Source organism: Mustela nivalis (genome assembly GCF_964662115.1).
Source record: "Mustela nivalis genome assembly, chromosome: 20".
In the NCBI taxonomy this organism is placed as follows: Eukaryota; Metazoa; Chordata; class Mammalia; order Carnivora; family Mustelidae; genus Mustela; species Mustela nivalis.
Genome location: NC_139039.1, coordinates 13,310,566 through 13,330,751, shown reverse-complemented (window position 1 = coordinate 13,330,751; position 20,186 = coordinate 13,310,566). Strand labels below are relative to the sequence as shown.

Genomic DNA, 20,186 nt, shown 5'->3' with positions numbered 1-20,186 from the left:
GGCTCCAAGTCCCCCTCTTCCTTCCTAGTCCTCTCCTGATGGTTCAGCCATGACTGAGACAGGTACACACTAGCCCTCAGCCCGGATTGGTCCCTAAGTGACTGTTTGGGGGCTAAAACTATAGGAGGGAACACAGAGCAAATAATGAGTGACTTCCCATCAAAACGTGGATTTTTATGCTATTATAGGATAACTTAATGTAGCTTCATTTTCCATCTGCTTTGTTAACCAAAAATTATTTAGTTTTTCATATGAAAATATTTTCATATGAAAGAAATCTCCCCTTTGAAGATTTTCTTGATCCAAACTCCTTAAAAAAAAAAAAAATACGACCAGGACCACAGTAGTTTTCCATTTGAGAAAGAAGGCAATTGGCAGTGCTCAGGAGCAGAAAGAACACAATCACACTAAGAAACATTCAGGCCCTGATGTAGCTTGACTAGACAGCAAGACTGACTGTAGGCAAATCGCTTGCCTTGATGTATCTCAGTTTTTCCATTTGATTTACTGTGGACATGAAATAAGGTGCCAGAGGAAATACAATGAGAATAAAGCCTACCAAGTAAATGTGCATTCAACATGAAACCACTGTTTTCACAGCAATAAAGTGAAGGATTATTGCTCTATCTGGAGCCCCTCTATCTCTGAAAATCAGCTACAGTAGAGTAAGTCCAAATTGCCCCTCATGGAATCAACTCCCTGTTGAGGATCCATTTTTCTGAGTTCCGTGAATTTCATCACAGCCCGTTTTGACCCATAAATCATAACATACCACTAATTTCTATGGTTTTGCTAATAAATTACATTTCCAAGTTCTATCAAAACAACCATCTAGCAGATACTACTCAAGACACAAGGTAAATAAAAGATATTGCATTAACCAGTCAAACTATTTTTAAAAAATCAAGAAGCAATCAGTGAATAGCTTTCCTTGATGCAGATAGCAATTAGGTTAATAATCAAATGAGACCGATAATCAACGCCGAGGAACCTAATCAGCCAGATGACAACGTATTTCTTTAAACCTCTTGAAAGATCACATCACAGCTGAATAGTGAAATCTACTTGATCCTTACTAATTGTTTCACTGGATGCGGTCCTTAGAGGGAAAATTGTTTCAAACAATCTTTTCTTCACAGAGCTATGTTATTTAATTTTAGGATTATTTCCTGTGTATAATCAACAGAATTGCTTCTCCACAAAAGCAAATTCTGTAAGTGAAAAGCAATGTATTTTCCACCCTTCTGTTTCACACAAATTCAGCCGTGTGTTCTGACCTACAGTCTTCATGATCTGAACTCTCGCTCGCTCATATTCCCTTCCTTCACAAAGCGAAGTTGATTTTATTTTTCAAAAGCACCCGAGCCTCTCTGCCTTCGGCTCTGGTCATGATCTCAGGGTCCTGGGATCAAGCCCCGCATCCGGCTCTCTCTGCTCAGCAGGGAGCCTGCTTCATCCTCTCTGCCTGCCTCTCTGCCTGCTTGTGATTTCTGTCTGTCAAATAAATGGATAAAATTTTTTAAAAAATAAAAAATAATAAAAAAAAACAAAAGCACCTGAGAAAAATATATGACATTGTTGTTCCTAGCTGCTGAAAGAGGAGAGATATCTCTCAGAAAGTGTGTCTCTGGGCTCCGTTGCAGACAATCACAGGGCAGCCTACATTTCATCTCTAGGGCATCTCTTGTTTGCCAGACCTTCTTCCACATACAATAATAAGCAAAAACCATGGCCGCTGATCACGTGAGGTGTCATGTCCGGTCACATATGGCTCCTGACTCCTTTCTGCAAAGTGCTTTTGTCATTACTCCCTTTCCCAGGGCACTCCTATTTTGCATCCCTGTAGAAAGCCCCATCCCGAATTTTCCCACCCAAACAGTAGAAACTGGAATAGAGGACTCCTTAGAAATGGGAAAGGAAATAGAAATCCCAATTCAGATTTCCTTTTCACTAGCTTCACTCAAAAAAAAATTAGTATGATTGCTCTTTGATTAAAGACTAAGCAATGACTAGCAAAAAGAAGATGTTTCGAATTCAATCTTTTATCTTCAATGGCAGGATTCCTTTCTTCCTTTGCATGGTTTTCAGCACAAACCAGTCCGCAGCCAGGACCTGGTGTAGGGATTGAGAGGCTGTTCTGAAAGGGATTTGGTTGTATTTTGTCTTCGGGAGGCATAGGGACCAGGAGGGAGGAGAGTCTAGCTGGTGTGCACGTATACAGAGGGGATACATATGTATGTGCTCCCGGTCACCTTCGGAGGTAAAGGCACCTTCGTCAACGTTGATTCTCTGTAGCTCTAGAAAGTTCGGCCTTCAGCACATGGAGAACTTAAACGGTGTGTTGGAACCATGCTCAGACCGTTTTGCTCTGCTCTTACCGAGCTGACCCTTCCCGTGCTCAAAGAAAGCATGAAAAGCTAGGAAAAGAATAAAGTAGTAAGATACTTTATCCCACTCATTTCAGACCTCAAAAGCCAAAACTTGATCCATCATAGGCTGAGAGAGGAGAATTAAAGTCTCCCACTACGACTATATTTCCGTCTGTTTTCCTTCTATTTCCAGCAGGGTTTGCTTGATGAATGTGGGCGTGAGATTTCATCCTGTTCCGATATCCACACTCTTTATATCTTTGTTGTACCTGAAGCCTGTTTCCTAATGTCTCTGCTTCCTCTCCCTTCTTCCAGAAGTCATCCATGAGGAATAAATAAACATATTATTTGTGAGGTTAAGCTCATTCACGTGATTAGCATGACCAGGAAACATTTACTTACATTTACTCTGGAGTTTGCCTTGGCCCCACCCCCACCCCTCACCCCCACCCCCACCCCCCACCTCCACCCCCGTACAGCTAAGGGGAGGAAAGGATCAGCCAGATCCCCTGCTAAGCAAAACTCTGATTTTTTTTTTTTTTTAATGAAATCTCTTTCCCAGTTTTCTTTCTACTTCACTGGCTCTTCATTCTCAGTGTTCTTGTCTCTTTCTCCTCTATTTGACTTCCAAATGTCCAAGGGTTCCAGGGCCTCATTCTCCCCCTAACTGCACACAGTCAGATGGCTTTAAGTACCGCGTACTTCCTGATGTCACCCCACACTCCATTCTTGTCCCTGACTCCCAGAACACCAGGCTCATGGGCGGGTTAGGCAGCTCTGTTCAGCACAGTCAAAACACAACTCCTGTCTTTTCCCCCGCCCTTCTGCCGGCCTTGTCATCTGGGTAAATACCACCGCTATCAACCCAGTTCCTCAAGTCACCCAGCTGGGAGAGCTTCCTCTCCTTCCCTCACTCTCTTCCCACTCCTAATCCATCAACATAGCCTATAGTATCTAATTCCAAATGTTCCCAGAATCCTCCTCTCTCTCTCCTTTTTCTCCTTAGCCTGAGCCATTATCATCTCTTGCTCATTTAGCAGTGGTGTCCAAACTCATTCTTTTGATTTTACATTTGCTCCCTTCAATGACTCCTCCCTAGAACAGCGAGAATGATCTCTTTAAAATATACATTAGATTGTGTTAATTTCATATTTAAAGTCTTCAACAGCTTTTTACTACATGTAAAACAAAATCTAAACTCCTTATCCTGGCCCATCTTTGATCTCATTTCCTGTCCCTCCCCCACTCATCTCCTATGCTCTAAAATCACTGAAAATGTATTTGTTGCTGTTCTGCTACAACCCCCAACTTCAGGCCTCAGGGCCTTTGCACTTGCTAGTTCCTATAGCTAGAACACTGTCTTCTAAGATCTGCAGAAGGCTGACATCTGTCATTTAAGACTCAGATTTAATATCACACCCTCAGAGTGGCCTTCTCTGATCTCAGTCCGGGGTCACTACCAGTCATTGAACATCAGAGCACCTTAAGTTAATTAAACACAGAACATTTACCCCATTTTACTGATTTTTCTTTCGCCCATCTCCTACCATCTCCTACCCTTGAAAAAGAAGGGAGGCTCCCTAAGAGGAGGACTTGATCTGCATGTTTATGACCCTAATTCTAGCCCTTGGAACAGTCCTGTACATATAGATGGTACTCAAGAAACACAGAATTAATGAATGAAAATAATTACAAACATGACCTAAAGTGGGTCAGATGATATTTTTGGCTTATTGCTTATGCAAATTAATAACATTGCGGCGACCGTTTATCTGTATATGGCTGTCTCATCTCTTACCGAGCTGATGAAAAAGCAGGTTCTGTCTTCACAGATGAAAGTGACTAAACATTTAACATTTAACTGAAGTGAGCTGTGGGTCATTAGCAGGTCCAAGCTGCGAGCATTAAGAATCACTGTGGTGACCCGTTGAAACACTTTCCGGGATGGGCTTTTAACTACCTGTCAAAGTTTACAATTTGAGATCAAACATCAGTGAACCTGAATGCCTTTCAACTTGGAACACTTGATGCTTGAAAATCACCTCTATTTCACTTTTTGCTAGCTAGATCTACTCATTTTTTAGTATCAGGGCCTGATTCATCAGTTTTTGTAGATCCATTTGTAATCTCGGTCAGCGTTTTGTTCTGCCAGCCTATGAAGGAAAGTGGGTAACTGCAGCCTCAGGGTGGGGGATGGGCGTCAGGGTGGGGAACCTGTCTTTCACTGATTCTGCTTTCAAATAATTTCCAAATAATTTCCAAGAGCACAATACAATAAAAAGTGAGAGTTCTCTATCCCCAGTCCTTCATTTGAATGTAGAATATATTTTCTTTTTTTCTACATCCCTGCTCGTTTCTTTTTGTGTCTTTTGACTCCACTGTAAGACTTATCCAAGAAATGAAGAAAAGCCAAGCATTCTATTCATATAGGAGAAACACAACCCAGCGTGAAGTCTGTGTCTAGATGGTTACAGACAATACATCCTAGCAGATTGTACTTTTTTCCCGAGCTCTAAAAAAGTGATGACAAGGGAGGCAGGATCACTGAACTTTTGAAGGCAAGACTCTATCATTAACCCTTATGAGTTCAATGAACATTCTGTATTTTTCCTTTCTCAGTGAAATAGAATTTCCTCAGAATTCTGGCTCTGATTGGTGGATAATGGGAGAATATAATAGATGATGTCTGTAAGGCACCTACCCTTCAAGCTCATTCACCTTGTCTTGTAAGTGTGCTAAAAAACAACACCAACAAAAACACCATATCTAAAAAAATCTCTTAAAGTCTGGTATAAATAAGAAATATCCATATTATGGGAGACTGGTTTACAAAAGACATGTCTTCTGATCTAATTTCAACTACAGTCTACATAGAGAAAAAAATGCCTTTTTAAAAAAGATTTATTAATTTATTTTAGGGAAAGCAAGAGAGTGAGCTCAAGTGAGCTGGGGGAGGAGCAGAGGGAGAGGGAGAGAGAGAATCTCCAGCAGACTCCCCCACTGAGCACGGAGCCCAGCATAGAGCTGATGAGTGCAGGGCTGATCCCACAATCCTTCAGACCATGACCTGAGCTGAAATCAAGAGTTGGATGTTTAACCCACTGAGCTACCCAGGTGCCCCAAAACAAGTGCCTTCTAAAACTGCCCAGTCTACTAATACAGCTGTTGTCTATAAAGAAGGAGCTTTGTTATGTGTTGTATTCAGTAGAAGGGCTTAGAGGAGCTGTCTTCAAACTAACCTTTTTCTGTATCTAGCTTCGGGTAAGCACCTTGAAAACTTCCTGTGCCCTTCCAATATTCAGTAATCTAATCAACCATTGTAAAATTGCCGATCTTTTAAACTGCCAGATAAGTTCGATAAAATAGCCTAGGGTAAAATTTCATCTCTCCTTCCAAGAGTTCCTTGTTTCTGTTCCTGTTTGCTGCTAAACTTCAGGATGGGAGCATTTAGAATTGACTAGCTTCCTGGAGGAAGTACTGTGTATTATTTTTTTCCTGCAGATTTACATGCCGATAATTCATTTCTTCCGGTCTTGTATATTATCTGTAAGAACCTCGAGATAGAAATAAATGAGTAGCATTTAAATTCTTCCCTATAGAAAATCTTGAGCTTTGATTCCTGTTGCCATGCCACTTGGTTTCCAGATTCCCTGAAGCTCTACTTGGAAGACTAGGTCTCCTCCCTTTCTATCTTTGTATTTATTCTCATTTTGTATTGTTTTATGCTTTATTTGTGAGGAGCTGCTATTCTCATCAAACTACTGCTATGAATAAATGAAGCCTTAATATACTACAAAAAATAGCAACTAGTTGTTTGATTAAATAATTTTTGGAAGGAAATTGTGATTCATCTAACCTACTGACTTGAAGTAAGCATGGACATAACACAAGAAAAAATACTTCCTGCTTTTAACCAGAGTTGGATGAAAACTAAAAAGGAAAGTTGAGGTGATATTTTAAGACCATGAAAAATTTAGGCAGGATAAAAGACTTTCAGGATAAATATTCACCGTAGGGGTGCCTGGGTGGCTCAGTCAGTTAAGTGTCTGACTCTTGGTTTAAGCTCAGGGCCTGGTCTCAGGGTTGTGGGATCAGCCCTGTGCTGGGCCTTCATGCTCAGCAGGCTGTCTTCTTAAGGATTTTCTCTCTCCCTTTCCCTCTGCCCCTCCCTTCATTCTCTCTCTCTTAAAATAAATAAATATTTTAAAACATACTCACTCTAGGGACACCTGGGTGGCTCAGTTGGTTAAGCAGCTGCCTTCGGCTCAGGTCATGATCCCAGCGTCCTGGGATCGAGTCCCACATCGGGCTCCTTGCTCGGCAGGGAGCCTGCTTCTCCCTCTGCCTCTGCCTGCCACTCTGTCTGCCTGTGCTCGCTCTCTCTCCCTCTCTCTGACAAATAAATAAAATCTTAAAAAAAAAAAAACATATTCACTCTAAAATGAAATACTTACAGAGATGATGGAGTCCCCTCTTACAGAGATCTTTACTTTTTTTTAAATTAGTACTTATCAGTGCTTTTGAATCATAGCATTTTAATGAGTTTTGGAAAATTAGGTGCTTCAAGACTATAGGAAGAAAAACTACTAGCTTTTATCTTCTTCCTCTCCATTCTCATGCTCCCCCCCAGTACTATCTAATAACTCTCTAAATGTGAACTTTTCGGGTAAACCCTCTGATCAGTACTAACTAGCCAACATGTTACTGTTAAAACACCATTGTTCAAACCATCCAGACAGGGTTGACAAAGACACATACATAATAAACACACACACACACACACACACACTCCTATAATTTTTTCTCTCTTTTTTGGGTCTACTTTTCTCAAATTTTCCCATCATGGTTTTTCTTTTTAAGTATTGTTTTCCAAATTTGTAACACTGTAGTTCTTCAATTGTTCCCTATTACTTGTATATAAAACCAGAAGTGAAATGCAGAATACTTAGAGGTACCTTGCAGAAGCTGCAGTTCCCACAAACAGCCACGAGGGGCACACTTCATGGGAATGCTGGTTAGAACCCCTACCTGCCTTGAAGGGCCTGACAGGCACCTGTTCTTTCTCCATCATGATGTAGGGCCCCTGCCAGAGCACTGCAGGCATCCACTGGACTCTGGACCTGCACTGAGCAGGGAACACGCGGAGGCTGATAAGTATGAATGGCTACAGGCTAGCTGACAGGTACCTGTTGCAGGCTCCTCTCATAGACCATGTGGCCTGCAACCTTGTGTAGTTAATCAGATGGCTCAGGAAAAGGCTATTTATCTACCTTAAATATTTTAAATAATTATGTGAATATACAAATGCATACCAGCTTTTGTCTCTGTATGTAACCAGAAATACCTTATATAATTACCCCTTCCACACCTAATCTGCTACTTATTGGTGATTTTCATAATTTATAGGGTTTTTTTTGGTCAGTTTCTTTGTTTTTTGTTTTGGTGAGGAAGGAACAAACTAATAATATCAGTCCAAAGCCAGTCTGTTACAGGATGAATCAATAAAGTTATCAGGGCTTTAATGGTCCTAGGAAAAAATTAAGCCATCATTCCATATTTCATTTTAATAAATAGACAAACAATGAGTCACGTTTGAGAGACAGTAAGCTAGTTCTTTACCTGGGCATTTCAGCACAGGCCCTATGAATCATATTATTCCACTGGTTAGAGAAATGTTCAGTATTGTGTTAGTGACACAAGGACAAAAACACATGATATTCCTTGTTTTACTGAGAAGGATTTTGAAAGTACTTTAAACTATTAATTGTCCAAGAGACATCATTTTAAAAGATGCCAAGTCTGAAAAAAGTAAATAAATAAAGCCAAGTCTGAATAAATAGCTTATGTAATAAAATTGCAACAGAGACAAAGGAGCTCACAAAATGTTCTTTTAAAATTTAACGTCAGTTTGAAGAAAATCAACATCAGTTTACAGCATATTTATTGACAATTATATGACTAGTAGTCACTCACTTATTTAGTCAAGAATTATTTGAGCTCATATTGTGTAAAAGTAGAAGATACTAAGATTGGAACAGAGCTGCAGGAGAGGTGTGCCAGCAGAGCTGTAAGATGAGAGAGAGGATTGAGTTTGGCAGAGGAAGCTTTGCATAGAAGTTATCTAGTGATCAAAACCTTAAGGACCTGGGCAAAAGACAGGTGGGAGAGAATATCTCTGATACAGAGAAGAGTTTATGCAAATAGAGGGAGGAAGGTGTGTGGCCCCGAGACAGGATAACTAAGGAGTAGATGATAAAGATCTTTGAAGTCATACCAAGAAACGTGAGATTCAGAGGTTTAAGGGGAAGGGGTGCGATTCTTAGAAGGGAAGCAGCAAGTCTTAAAATGAAGAGAGCCCTGCAGAAAGCTCTTTTGGAGGAAGACTGGCTGCAAGTACTCAGAGACATAGAAGACTACGGCAATGGTTTAGGGATCCACGCAGTGGCTGAACGCAGTTATGCTTGTAACGGTTGTATCAATGCGAGTGTGACCTCTGGTGGGTAATTTTAATTAATATATAATTAATTAGTTAGTTAATTAAAATAAAAACTATAACAGCCACAGACCTCTACTAATTAAGGGAAATGTGCATCACCTCTCTGGGTTTCAGTATCTTCTTCATAAAACAAGAGGTTCGTACTTAGAAAACGTCTAAAGCTAAGTTCCCAAAAATCTAGCAGAAGAAGTAAAACTGTATGTTTCAGGGAACATGTGAACAGGGACATATGGATGTATGAACAGGGACACCCTGTTCCCATGATGTGGGTTTTTGGCATTTTCTCTCCCTGGCCATTTCAGAGAACCCTGAGATGGTGACCTGAACTGATGTTTAATGGACTGGGCCACCCAGGTGCTGCCCCTTCCAGCAATTTCTATTATTACTTTTCTCTCTACTTCTTTACATTTCAAATTTTCTCTGATGATAATATTCCTTCAGTTAAAAAAAAAATACAACTATCCAATGGCTGGATGATTACTGGTGGCATCTAAGATGGCATATGACTATATTCCAGAGTTCTTATGAGAGCATTGACACAAGTCATGTTACGGGAAGTAACTCTCTGGGTTCCCATTTCTTCAAAAGTGAAGTGTAATAGTTAGGGTGGAATTTCAAGAGTTATTTGGCAAATCAATTAGCTAACTGAGAAGGAAGAAAAGTTGTCTCCACCAGCCCCTTTCAGAGCCTTCTTCTTAGTCCCAGAGCCCACATGCATGTGTGCTGTAGACCAGAACTCTTGCCCTGACTCCACTAGGGTGATCTCTTATGGGTCTGTCCTTGCTGGATCTTTCAACAGATGCCAAGCAGTCCAACACACAGCTGCTGCATAAGATCATTTCTTTCCAAGCATGAGAAATTTTTTCATAGACCTCAATTTATGGAGCTCACTTATTCATTAAAAAAGCAATTGCTGAGTTCCTAGGAGGGGTCATATATTGTGCTAGGGTATATAGAAATAGGCACCAAATCTTTTTTGAAAGAACAAACAATGTAGAGGCAAACCCCCAAGTCTGTGTAAGTGGGTAAGAACCTACAGGAGAGACCCAGTTAGAGGGCTGTGGGAGCCAGAAGCAGTGTGAAAGGCCAATGGTGTTAGAAAGCACCTGGAACAATTTATGGTCTGGCTCCCTCCACCCTAGCTCTTCATATATGCTGGCCTGCAGACTGCCAATTCTCTCCCTTCCCTGCATGAAATTGTCCCATGCATAGAGCTGCCACAGTATCTCTCAAGTACTTTGAAAACCCCAATGATAGATACAGACCCAACACAAAAGACTTCAGGAAGCTGTCTCGTTGGCCCATCTTTGAGCGGGCAATAAACACAACATATTAAATAGTATGGAATGCTCTAGGGATTGGAGCCCCCTGCCTCCTAATCCCTCAGTCCTTTCTTTCCCTTTATTGACTGACTAGTCACACAGTTAGCCTGTGTATCACACTAAGCCAACCATGAGAGCCAAAGAAATGACTTTCCTGCAAGGGGCCGGGTTGGGGGGGGGCGCCGCGGGGGATACTCACTCTTAGAGATAGAAATTTACAGGGACACAAAGTAATTAGAGTCCAGCGCTGCCTTTCTTTAAGGGATAAATCTTGTTTTTCTTCCTAGCTTTGTCTTTTTGTAACCCGAGGTCAACTGAAGTTAATTCTTTTCGTTGGTGCTTGAGAAACCCTTTCAGTCTGTATTTCCAGGCACAAATCTTGGCTCCAACTTAAAGAAAAAAAAGCTCTCCAAACAGCTACTTGACCACACCCCCCCCTTAACTTATAGCTGCCTTGTCAATGTTTTTATCACCCAGAAATCATTCTTCCTGCAATTTTGCCCCATGTATGCAAGTTAGCTTAACTTCTACATCTGTTGTTAACATTTCTTTGAATAACTTAAATGTCTCTTATTTCTCTTTTTTTAAAAAAAAAAAGTATATATATATTCTCTATAGAAAATTTCCTTTTTATGTACTTTTCCAACCACTTTCAGTCACATTGGAAAATGACTTTCCTGTTTGCCACTTTTTTCTGTGTATGCTGTTCTCTGAGCGGTCACTAATTAACATCTGTATATATACACATCTGAGCTATCTAGCATATGGTTTTCTTTATAGCAAGAAGTACCTTGTTTATTGAGAACCCAGGAGAGGGGCTTACTACGCTCACACTATCAATATTTGTTTTTATCCACTTCCATATTTGAAGTTTCTTCTCCAGAGGATAACGTAGAAAGCCAAGTACAGGGACAGAGTATGAACAATGGGTTGAAGCCATTGAGGAGATCATTCATTTATGCATTCATTCATTCACAGATACCTTCCAAGCACTATGTTCGACCTACCAACAGAGCGAAGCCAGAGTGGATCCCTATCTAGCAGGGCAGCCAAAACCAACAGGAAGTGAGATTGTCAGAGATATTTGTGAAGAGTGCCATGGACGTTGGGCCAAATTTGGTGTCAGAGGAAAAGGAAAACTTGTGCTATTCTTGTTGGTAGTTGTGGACAGGCTGTAGGAAGCCTAATCTGGGCCCCAAACTCCAATGGAAGGGGCTCCAATCACTATATTGTCTCCCACCCGCTGAGGTGTGTAGGTTAGACTGGAAGTCTCTGGAAGTCTCAATGTCCTCCCATGTAAAACAGAGATCGTAACTGTACCAACCTGATCTCCTTTTAGTGAGGATTGAGTAAGATTGTGCCTGAAAAGTGCTCCAGGGAGTGCCTGATACACATGTAAACCTCAGCAAAAGTTAGCAGATAATATGAGTTGTCAGGGAGTGGAACACGAACCTCGAGATGCTAACCTTCAAGGAGTCAAGGATGCTAAGCAAAGAGAGCAGAGGCATGAGAGACTTAGACAATCATCAAGACAAATGAATGAGGGAATAAGAGCAAATAATTGGAAAATGTTTAACCCACTCCATGTAGAAAGTGGATTCTAAACCCTTTTACTTGTGTCTAAGCTGATTCAACCTTTTCTATTTCCAGAAGTACTTTTTCTCTCCCAACAGAATATAAAAATTAGGATTCCTTTGGGATGGGAGTCTGAGAGAGGGAGGGAAGGTCGGAAACACGCTACTTGTGTTTGCAGGTACCAAACCCTGTCCTGATACTTGTGAGCTGTACCTTATCAGATACCCCTACTCTTCCCAGGGAAGTTTAATTTAAGGAAACAAGTACCACCCTTACCTCTCAGACTTCATTTTCCTCCCATTGCCAGGGGATCCCTAGTTAATGAAATAATGAAATAATTCGCAATTCCAGTGGTAAAATTCTTCTTAAAACGGACTCTTCATTCCATCACGTAAACCACAAAACAGAGAATTGCCTCTGACTCTAGCCTTGTGCTTGAATTTCTTTTCTTTTTTTTTCTTTCATTTGTTTTTTTTTTTTTTTTTTTTTTTTTTTTTTAGATTTTATTTACTTATTTGACAGACAGAGATCACAAGTAGGCAGAGAGGCAGACAGAGAGAGAGGAGGAAGCAGGCTCCCCGCTGAGCAGAGAGCCCGATGCGGGGCTCTATCCCAGGACCCTGGGATCATGACCTGAGCCAAAGGCAGAGGTTTTAACCCACTGACCCACCCAGGCGCCTCTTTTTCTTTTGTTTTAAAAATAGTTCTCACCACCCTTTGGAAAGATCTATGAGCTACTGTAAGAATGAGTCTCTTGATTTTTTAATAAGCTGGATCTTAAAGAGATGAACTAAAGTATAGTTTTAACTATTTTAGAAATTTCACATTTTGATTGATATGCTATTGAATGATTGATGCACCAGAACTGCAGCTAGGCTTTTAGGAATCTTTTATAACCCGTGTCCTTGCCCTCACTGGGTCTTTCCAGAAGTCACCAATACTTGGAGGCATTTATGCCTGTAGACATGTAAGCAGCTATTTCCCTGCAAGCTGTTTTAGTTTGACTCGGATCGATGGGCTTATCTTTGCTTCTATTCAGTTATCTTTTTTAGAAACAATAGAATTCTTCATCTATGAGACATAGCGGATGGAAGGGCACACTGTCTTGACCTGATGCTCCTTTTCTATCAGAAAATCCATTTCTAATCACTTTTTTTTGGACCCACATGGGTCTGTTTTTTCCCCCTCCATTTTGTAATTTGTCACATTTACATTTTTGGTGGATTGTTTTTAATTGACTTTTCTGATAAGAGGGTTGTGATTATAGATCAATCTTCATCAGTCATGGTACCAAGCCAGTGAAAGGTCTCCTTCTTCCTTGACTTCATTTAAAAATGCTCATTTTACACAATAGGTGATCCAAGTACAATCTACGTGGGCTTAGTAAGAAATAAACAAAAAGCATTTGAAGACAAGGCTTATTTTTTTAAAAATGAAAAAAAAAATCTTATAAGATTCTGTACCATTGCTGAATACTTAACATTGGTAGTATTTAAACATTAAAATGGGGGGGGGGGACTTTTATTGTTAAATGTCTTCTCTTGAGTCAACTTACCTTCTCACTCCAAAGAGGTGGGAGGAAAAAGATGATTTTATTAACAATTCTAAGTTCTGGACAGTTGTTTGGCTTTTTTATGGCCAACTTTAGGGATGATGCTTAAACATTTGGAGACTGGATATGAAAAGAAAGCTCCCGATGAGAAAGTGTCCATGAACACGTGGGCTGTCAGCACTCCCCATATTTCAACCGAGAGAAGAGGGAGTTGGGTACTCACTTTCTCCCCTTACAGGCACATGATCGAACTGGTGCAGGCAGTACCCCATCAGGTATCTCCACTGCTTAAAAAGCCTCTGTAATTTCCACATGGCTTACCAAGGGATAAATTGTGGTGGGGAGTAGGAGCTTATTTCCAAAGATCCTGACCTTGAGGTCTTGGCCTTTGTCCTTTATTTCCCCTCATACCAGTCCCCAATGAAATCTATTTTGTACACATCCATCTTCTTCAAATGCAGTTTTCTGTTGCTACAAAAGTGTAAAGGACACCAGAAGAGTTGGAAGATCGTGTTCTTTGAAGTCCTGTTTTTGTGACCTTGAGCAAGAGTTGACTTTTCTGGTCCAAGGTCTCATCACCTTTAGGTAGGGGTAATAATACTTACTCTGGAGGCTCAGATTATCTGTGAGCATGTTTTGTACTTTGTTATATGCAGCTTATAGGATTTTTGTTGCTGTTTGATTTATTTTGCTCTCCCTCCTTCTTCCTACTGCCTGCCCCACGAGGAACACCAGGAAAAAGTGCTGAGGCCAAGTGGGAGGAAGTGGGAGTCATCTGGTGAGAATACAAAGTTAAGTCCTTATTTGTTTAATGACTCCTTCTTTACAATTCTGTTACTCACCAGTTTTCTCCTTGGATTTCTTGATAATCTTCCCTCTGTGTTTTGATCGTCGGCTATTTGGAAGATACAAGTCTATTAATGACGAATGGATGGGGGCTTTTAGGGTGTAGGATGAAGGAGAAAGAATGAAGTCTTTGAAGATGAGTTTGAATCCACTTTGACCTTAAACAAGTTACATCATGACTGAACCTCTTTTTTCAAATTGAGTTGTTGAAGGGATCAGAGATGACATATGTACATATGAACTTTAGTACAAAGAAGGGGCTGGATAAATGGATACCCACCTGCTTGTTACTATCCTTACTTGAAAAAACAGTGTTTTCTGCATAAAGGATACTCATTGAATTTGATTTACCTTAGTGCACAGTGATGGGATTTTAGAACTGGAATGATCTTTTTTTTTTTTTTTAAGATTTTATTTACGTATTAGAAAGAGAGAGAATGAGAAGGGGTGGATCAGAGAGAGACAAACAGACTCATTGCTGAGCTCAGAGCCCCACACAGGGCTTAATCCAGGAAGCAGAAATCATGAACTGAGCCAAAGTCAGATGTTCAAATGACTGAGCCACCAAGGTGTCCCTAGAAGTAGAATGGTCTTTAGAGACAATCTAGTGAGTAATATATAATCTAGTCCCTTAGTTTTAAAGATAAGGAAAGTAAAGCCTTAAAATAAAAAGTCATCCTTTTCCTTCAAAATATATAAGCAATCCCAGGGCACCTGGGTGGCTCAGTAGGTTAAGCATCTGCCTTATAAAATCAAATAAATAAATAAATAAATAAATAAAATATAGAAATAAAAAAAATATATAAATAATGTTTAAGCAATGTTTAAGATCTTGGACCAGGAAGCCAAAGTCATAATCAGACCCTTTCCACTATAACATACTATGTAACATAAGGCTTAGTCTTTCATTTTCTGGTTTCATCCTGGATTCTAGACCCAACCAAATCTATCAGTTCTTCTCCAATCCTCATATACCTGGTTAATGAGATACTTCCTCCATTTTTAATGGTTTCCTCAGGCTTACAACACCCAGGCTTACAGCACCCAGGCTTCCCATTCTTATATGTTCTTTTTTGGCATCCTGACCCCTGGACACCTCCCTATTGAGATGCCTTTTCATTTAATATGTGTTTATAGTAAATATATTCCTGCCCAGACAGACAGTTCCGATGGGCACAAACATGTTCCCTAACACTTTAGAGAGAAGAATCTTGTGAAATTAAACCAAAATGTTATTTACCAGAGTCATCTTGAGTATCCATATGCTTATTCTAACAACCTTGCTCATCCCTCCAAACATTCTGAGAATTCCTTAAAACCTCTGGCTTGAGGAATGACTATGGTAAGAGGAGACTTTCTGGGAGCTGGCAACAGTAGAAACAGATTCGAGAATCTCAAGTTTACACTCACTCCCATGAAGTCTCTATTCCATAGTCACAACAATACTCCCCAAAGTATTCCCCTCCCTACCAGGTACCAAGGCTCCCACTTCTGGTTCGGCCCAGGAGCGGCATTCAGTGCTATTCCTGTTTCTATGGCCGCTGTTTTTACGTTATGGAACAGGTCCTACATGGCAGGAGCCATACCAGATGTTCTGCTGATTTTGTCTCATTTGATTTTTGTGAGGATTTTGGTTTATTCATGCAAAACACACAAAATTGCTCCCCATTAGTGTAGAGTATTAGCACTGAGAAGACACAGATGACAATGTTTCCCTCCCTGGAAACCTACTATCTTTAATTTTTTGACACTAATTCTCCCTCCCTTACTCACCACCTTGTCAAGAACCCCAAGAGTCACCAGCTGTTTCTTCCACTCTTACCATGGCTCCCAAGTTCACTGGGCACTACTGCTTGATGTCTTCCTTTGAAGGTTTCTTCTAATACCCTCTCTCTTTTTAGTTTTAGATCATTCCTGACTTAAGAATAAATGTACTTCTGACTAGAAAAAATGGCAGATGGGGAAAAATGGGACTTGGGTGTTGAATAAATTGAAGCTCAAATCTTGACTCGGTCACTCACAGTTAATATGATCTTGGACAAGTTAAGTCATGTGACAATACTAATCATTATTGATGGTTATAGACCAGGCATTAACTTAGATGGTTTGGGTGATTTATGTCAATTAAATCAGGGCTCCAGTTTTTAATTTCTTTTCTCAAAAATGAGGAAAAATGTGTCTGTATTATGGAGGAGTGGTAAAAATTGAACAGGTAGTATCAGGATCCTACAGAGTAGAAAAATTATTAGGTGGCTGAGTATGTGGAAATAAGGGAAATGGAAATTGATTAAAAAAAAAAAAACACTTATGTGGGGGCACCTGGGTGGCTCAGCTAGTTAAGCGTCTGCCTTTGGCTCAGATCATGATCCCAGGGCCCTGGGATTGAGCCCCAGGTCAGGCTCCCTGCTGAGCAGGGAGTCTGCTTCTCCCTCTCCCTCTGCCCCTGCTCGTGTGCTCTCTCTTGCTCACTCTTTCTTCCAAATAAATACATAAAATATTTTTTAAAATGTATGTGACCAAAATTGTGAGGAGAAGAAAGTCTGTTGGAGAAGACACCCATCTTTCTCTCTGTGAAAACAAGAACAAATGGTGGAAAAGAAGGACCAAATGGTATGAAGAATAAGAGTAAGGTGTGTACAGATTCTAGAACTCGACCTAAGAGAGAGAGCAGAGGGTCATATTTGAAAGAAAGAATTCATTCTGCAGGGCCTTCCCTGCTGATACTGTCTTCTTTCATAAGCTATAGATAATTAGGTAATTAATTAATTTTTCTCTTTTATGTGCTCCCAGGCACTAACAATACCATGGATCCCATACAATTATAGAAAGGTTTCATTCCAAGAGACCATATGGGAAGTTTCTTTGTAACTTACATTGAGGCAACCATGATGATTGTGGACAAAGATGAGCGTACCCTCTTACAGGTGGGCACCAGGAAGTTTCTTTTCTGGAAGCTCCATATGTGTTCAGTTTGATTCAAGAAGCTCTACGTTGTGTAGCTCTGACTCTTTTGGCAACGAGTGAGAATGACCAGTGATTTTAGCATTTGCTACTCTTGACAGTAACTCCCCCCATTTTGTTCAGTCTTTATATATGACCTGCTATAAATATTGACAGTTATGTTGCTGGAAAGAAATAACACAGGGTAGCTTTTCTTTAGCACCAAACTGAATCTTGTGGTTAATTGATTGGCCAGCTGGCCCTCTCGTCTCTTGACCTCTACAAGAGCCAGCAAGATTGATGGTTTGGGCAGCCTTTCATGGTGCACTGAAGCATTCAGATCCATCTTTTGTTATTTGGGAAACACTAAGTTCTTATGTAGCACATTATTTAGATGGATTCAGGGGCTGATGAGTTGGGAGGCAGGCAAAGGCCCAACTGGAAGACAATGTCTGTAGATCAAAGGAGCCGACGAGACAGAGAGTTCATAAAATGTGAATACAATTCCAGGGGAGGATTGATGATTATGGAAGCAGAAAGCCAATCAAGTTAATATTCATTCTAGCAACAAGTCCGATCGCCTCACTGGGACCCATCCCTCTGCAAAGTATCCTCAGCTTTTCAAGGGCTCCACAAGGGCAGAACAAAGCCGTGAAGGATGCTCTCATTCCGGAAAGCCGGCTGCAAGATGGCCTGAATCAGAGGTCAACGACTACCACTGAGAGTTCATCGCATTCGACCCCAGAAAGAATAAGGCTCAAACTCTGGTTCTCCGGGAGTGGTTTAGCGTCATCAACACCACTGGGACCCTAACGAATGTGACGATTTGGAGGAGGGTGTCTTGTTTCAAGAGAAGAGTCATCATGGTCTTATGATTATAAAACACTAAATGTATGTAGTTCTGAAACCGCCAGCCTCATTCTAGCATTTACATCTCTCGGTTGCCATTTAAAAATGTCCAAGACGAGGTGGGACGGTGGTAGAGGAAGAAAGGATAAAAAGAAGCACTAAGCCAAAAAGTAGGGCTGGATGGTAAGAATGATTAACTTAGTCTCTGGTCTCTTAGGATATGTGGCTTAACTCCCTGTCCAGTGGAGTGAATAAAATGTCTCAGTTTGGTTTCTGGTTTGAATATGGGGGACAAAATCCTAACAGGGATGACTTTGTTCCACTGTCTTCCTTTTGGCTTCATTTGCTGAGTTATCTTGACGAATGACACCGCCCAGGACAATAGACACATTGGAGATTTGGAAAATCACAACATGTAATACATCTGTGCGTAATTCTCATCCTCTGCAACAATCGAGAAGTTGAAATTGCCTGATCTTTTCAAGTGAATGTTGCCACTTTGACCCAGGCAAGCAAGAAGTAAAACAACAATACCAACCAGCAGTTTCAAGCATCCTTGTGTCGCATAATAACTCAGCAGTAGGCTTTGCTAATGGTGTTTATGAGCTGCCAGGCTACGATTGGCCCTGAGGCAAGGAGGCATTTGCCCAGTGGGCTCCTTCTGTGTGGGGGGCCTTTTTGCAGCCTGGGGGCCCTTTTAGGTGACTCTCAGCAGGAGTGGGCTCTGCAGGCCAAGGCCTTTTGCAGTGAGCTAACTGTGTTCAATTATAGCTTTAAGGTCCATGCTGCATTCAAAATGTTTTCGGACACCAATAAAATACCATAAAAACTATTATCTAGGACAGGCCTACGCAAGGAGTTCATGACTCGCTGTTTTTTAAGGTATTATTTATTTATTTGATGCCATTAATGGAAATTAAACAAACCCGAACCAAACACTTCCCAAAGTTTAATCGAGATCATTGTATCCGAAAATCAAACAGCCCTAAAAAGTGCAGCAGAGCTCGGTGTCAACAACCATCAGCCATCAGTCTTGAGACATGTATGGAAGTAGATGATATGCAAAAGAAGATAAGAATTCAGACCACACGCTGATGGCTGAATACAGACAAAGGAGACAGTAACTGAGAGCCTAGGGCTGGACCACCCAAACTGCCTTTTGACCTTCAAATGATACGAAATGTTTGTGAGTGCAAATTAAAAAAGGAAATCAGTAATGCTCAATACACTTGAGGTTTTATTTGACACCCACAACTGAAACTACCTTTTGGTGATGTGTGCATTTACGTCAGCAAAGAATGCAATTGAATTTGGAAATTCTCCCCAGTGCTATCTGTTCAGACCTGCGATTTCAGCTCCCTGAAAACTGGTGTATTGAATTCCACTGGAAGGAGTTCTCGTGACAGCATATGTTTACCAAGAAGGGGCTGTGAACTATGTATGTAAGGTACTGATATAAATTGTAAATCTGTACCTAATTCATATTAAAGATAATTTAAGGAAATAGTTGAGAGACAGATCCTGGTAAGGTGCCAGGGAACCTCCGTTAGATTCCCAGTCTCTGTAACCCATGGGAGAAATGGATTCATTAAGCTGAACAAGCTGAGGGGCGCCTGGGTGGCTCAGTGGGTTAAAGCCTCTGCCTTCAGCTCAGGTTATGATCCCAGGGTCCTGGGATCGAGCCCTGCATCGGGCTCTCTGCTCAGCAGGGAGCCTGCTTTCCTACCCCCTCTCTCTGCCTGCCTCTGACTACTTGTGATCTTTGTCAAATAAAAAAAATAAAATAAAATAAAAAATAAAATAAATCTTAAAAAAAATAAAAATAAACTGAACAAACTGAATCTGGTCTACTTGTCATTGTTTAAAGGAAAGGAGAGTCAAGGTGCTTCTTGGTACAAATGAGGGGTAGCAGACTCGAGCGTCCGAGAACTATTACCTTGAAAGCTTTTCACCTATCTTTTTCTAATTATTATTTGTTTTTTTGGGAAAAGAAATGTCCAACTTGGTATATCTTTGTAAGGTCTGTCAAGGATACATGAGATCTGTCCAATAAAGGTCCAGAATTCTGGTAAGTTTAAGAAGGAGATGCAAAAGGATGAGGGGGAATTTAAGAAGGTCCTTATCTGAATCAGTGCACAAAACCTCGTTAGGCTCCCAGCATATGAAGGAGACAGCTTTGGGGGAACAGAACACAAAATCCCAGCCTTTGAGTTGACAGAGTGAAACGGCAGAAACAA

At 40.7% G+C, this 20,186-nt stretch overlaps 1 protein-coding gene across 4 annotated transcripts in view; it reads left to right on the top strand.

The window, feature by feature from the left end:
• The window catches only part of NRG1 (neuregulin 1), a gene marked incomplete at its 3' end in the record, with an annotated part of 1,102,492 nt that overhangs the window by 805,265 nt on the left and 277,041 nt on the right, over positions 1-20,186 (top strand). The window lies entirely within an intron of this gene.